The sequence below is a fragment of the Papilio xuthus genome, unplaced genomic scaffold, assembly GCF_000836235.2.
Source record: "Papilio xuthus unplaced genomic scaffold, Pxut_1.1 DF825752.1, whole genome shotgun sequence".
In the NCBI taxonomy this organism is placed as follows: Eukaryota; Metazoa; Arthropoda; class Insecta; order Lepidoptera; family Papilionidae; genus Papilio; species Papilio xuthus.
The window spans coordinates 631,755-636,125 of record NW_013532897.1 but is presented as its reverse complement, the minus strand read 5'-3'; positions in this window follow the sequence as shown (position 1 = coordinate 636,125).

Sequence of the window (4,371 nt, the reverse complement as noted above, 5' to 3'; positions counted from 1 at the left end):
AAAACTCAAACAAATGTTAACCTTTAACTCGCTTTACACAAAGAGACAATTATGTTTTGGTATATGTTTTTCAGCAATGAAAACCCACGCTTCTGTTTGCATATACAGTTGTCAAATGAAACGAAGTGTTCTTTAGCACGACATATTCTCTGCATTCAAGCGACGCGGCCGCGAATTTGCATGAGGCGGTCCGCGGTCAAACAAGCCCGCCTGAATGCCGCCTAATGGACACCTCATCTGCAAGTAATTATAGGGCACGTCGTCCAAATACAGGAGCAGCTTTTATGCTAATGCGTTGCGTACACCACTATACCACAATTGTATACAGATTTTGTTTGGTTTAATTTCTCATAATACAGTGGGATTGTACGTCACTACTCTTTTATAAATTACCAGCTATATTTTAATTTTCTCCCTTTTTACGCAACTCTTTTACTTACTTTACTAGCTGTCGCCCGCGACTCTGTCTGCGCGGAATTTAAAAAAAACTTAATTCTTCCAGACTACGATCTAAATCCATGCCAAATTTTATCGAGATCCGTTGAGCCGTGTTGGAGATGCTTGCTAACAAACATCCATACTTCCAAACATTCGTATTTATAATATTAGTAAGATTACGTCTGATGGTTACCACATGGCTCTTTTCTCAATTACTATAATACTTTAATAATTGGTATAGTTTATAACATGGATGTATATCTTTTAATTATTTTCAAGAACCTAAGTAACATTCTCCAAAAAGTTAATTTAAAATTTACAAAACCTTAGTATAAAGGTTATTGTTGATACAAAAATGTTTGTGTGAAGGTTGTGTCGGCCGCTTGTCTGGTGACTGGCGGTTGCGCGTCAAATTGAAATAGAGCCTCGCCGGTGATTCAGTTACCCCTGTGCGTGGTACACTCGCGTACACAAATATTGACAAAATTTTATTATTATCCTTAACTATAAATATCTCATTCAAACATTCGTGAGATATTATAATAAACTTATATAAAAACTGCTAAACGCTCACGTATATTCGTCCGGTGGCGGCACCGACAAATTTACGGATAATAGGATCCCACTCAGTCTGATGAAGGGCCTCCGATGGGCTCGAAACTAGTCGGTGCCGCCACCGGACGAATATACGTGAGTGTTTACCCTTTTTTTATATAAGTTTATAAATATCTTGTTATAATTGTTTCAAAAAATTTTAATTAACTTATGTTAGTGTGTTATGCTTACATGGTTAGTACTACAAGCGGTTGTCTAATGTTAAATTTCTTTTTCAATTTATGACAAAGCCGCAGTGTGTGTAAACTGCATTTAAACAATAAAGATGTTTTTATTTTTAAATTTTCCTACTTAGGTACTATAGTATACACTTTTTATGAATAAATAAGTTAATGCCGGAGGTTTTAGTACTTTTCCCCTTTCCACCCTTTTCTTATAAGGAAAGGATGCGAAGGAGAGGTTCGTTCAATGCAGGAATGGACGCATAGGAATGAGAGATATTTCTGTGCGACCCCCCCTCCGACCATTAAAGGTAGGTAACGCATATGCACTTGCGGATGTTGGAGTAGAGGTCGCTTCGCTATTTCGGCGAATTTAAATGTGCCACCTTATCATATAAAAAGTTGGTTTCAATATTTTAATAAAATGTAATACCATTTTATCATGTTGATTGAGCTCTATATGTGAAATTACTAGCCTTTTTGTGCTAATTGTATATGTGTCAGTTGTACATAAACATATAACTATGAGCTGTATAACATAGTCAATAGCTCTTTAGATGTATTAATTGTTTACATTTATGTCTGTATGTGTACATAAAACAATCCGGCGGCGTGACAATATCGCGTTACGCGGCATTTTGCCGGGTGGCCGCCTCGCCGCCGGCATCTCGCCGCCATCGCCATCACTCTCAACACCGCTTTTACTGCACGCCCGCACCGGTAACTGTATTTACCTTAACTTCATTATATTGTAATATTAACTAATTATGAATTTAATGGAAATGAAAACAAACGCTATAGTGTTGTGAAATATAGATTAATCATCTTTCATCATCATCATCATGCGCATTCATCATGCGCATGTTAGATGGATGGGTGGATGTTTAAGGTATCTCCAGTACTGCTGAACAGATCTTAATTATGTTTTTTTTTTATTTCTGCACGGACGGTGTCACGGTTGACAGGTAGTTAATAATAGATTGAGCGGAAGATTAGAAGAAGTAGAACTAAACATTATTAGGTGTCATAATTCTAGTTTTTTTTGTCTATCCTGCGTTAAGTGACTAAAATAAACATTTTATTAATATATTACTTAGTAATTACTGGATCTGAATAACTTATAATAACAGTATCAAATATTCGTTGGGCTTTGTTCGTTTTGTCGTCTTTTATATACGAGTATCGGTCGTAGCGGCAAGTCACGTATCGTAGCTCGGGGCTACAATATGCGCGGTGTAGCGCCTACAGCGTAGAGGGGGCATTCACGCATTGTTTGGTATGAATACGATACATTGACGCTACAATGCTGCAGACAAATTTCTTCCTAACAATTAAGCGTTATTAAGAGTCAAACAATATCATACAGTTTTGCTATTGTATTAATACCGTTAATTTTTCTTCCCAAAAGGAAAGAAAATTCCGTACATTCTTTATTTCGCAAATGTCTCTTAAACTAAATTTTAAATACATAAAGAGATGTCGTTCTATTATTTCTACTATAAGGCGACAAACTTGCAAGAGGCCACCGAAACTCAACAAAATAGTGAAGTGACCGCGGCCTATAGATATCTGTGATTGCAGGTGTGTTGCCTCGCCTACCTTTAATCATCGGAGGGGGAGACGAACAGAAAGAAGATATTTCCCCTCCCAAAGCGTCCTCACCTCCGCTCCATTTTCCTTGTAAGAAAAAAGTGGGAAAGGAACGTGAACTAAAATTAGGCTTTGCCTTTGGGAATTTATTGCCGGAGATGTTCATTTGTTTTCATTCCATACGTTTTGAATGTTTTCATTCTGTACATTCGAGCGTCGGTGGCTCAGGGGTCAAGCACTTGACTTGCAATCTGCAGGTCCTGGGTTCGAATCCCGCCATGTACCAATGTGTCTTTCGATTTCCGATTTACATATGTACATTTATCCGACGTTCTTACGGTGAAGGAAAACATCGTGATGCAAGCTGCACATAACTGAGAAGAAATTCAAAGATATGTGAAAAGTCAACCAATCAGCACTTGGCCAGCGTGGTTGACTATGGCCTAATCACCCTCAACTTAGGGTAGGCTCCGTGCCCCTCGGTGGGGATGTATAGTGAGCTGATGATGATTGGATACATACAAACCGGACAGCTCATTTATAGATTTTTAAAACTAATAAAAGATGCCATTAAATTTCAAGTAATGATGCTATTACAAGTGAGTTAAACACAACTTTCTAATGTATTTACTGAAAATTATAAGTTATTATTAATATTATTGAAGAGAATATTCATATATGTTGTATGTAAATGGAGCAGAGACACAAAGGGCCTCCCACACGGCGTCTGCTATTGAACGGGTAGGAAATAAAATATCCTATCAATGCCGACATAAAGGAGACCCGCGGAACACAAGATACACACCACAGTTTTATCTCAGAGATAGCTCTCAGGATAATTGTAATTTATATTAAAATATATCCGCATCTTAAAACATCTAGTTGTATTCCTTGTTATTTATATTATAAATAGTATTAAACAAAACTAGTTTTTTCCCGCGACTTCGTCGGCCCGGATTTAAAAGATAACTTTTTTCTTCCAGACTCTGTTCTAAATCGGTGCTAAATTCCATTGAAATTGTGTTTAGCCGTTTTAGTGAAACGTACTTTATGATGTTAGTATGACGTAAGAAGTTTGTTTTTAAGGCATAGTTCTGTAAATTTTATGACATATCGTGAGTTATTTCGTGCATTGTACAATTCTTATACAGCACAAGAGACATTTTTATTATACAGGGTGTGGAATAACATTTCACTCCATTCTATTCGCTCGCATTTGTGTTTATTTGTTTGTTGCGGGGTCGTGTGCTCTGAATGTATAATCATTTGTATTATTGCGACTTAACCGACCTATTTCAAGTGAATTTACGAGATTAATTCTGTGATTTTTGCAACTTGTTTATGAATGATTTATTTTATACATCCTATAAACATTCCGGAATAGATTCCGTAATAATAACAATAAACATATAATAATAGAGTAGACAACATATAATAGTAGAGTAACAAAGACAGCATCTTAGGCCGATACGACGTGAGATTGATTCCACCCTCTGTCGCCCCGAAGTATGCCCGCATGACATTTTCACTAAACAAATGCCATCTGATGCGTCGCACTACACCACTG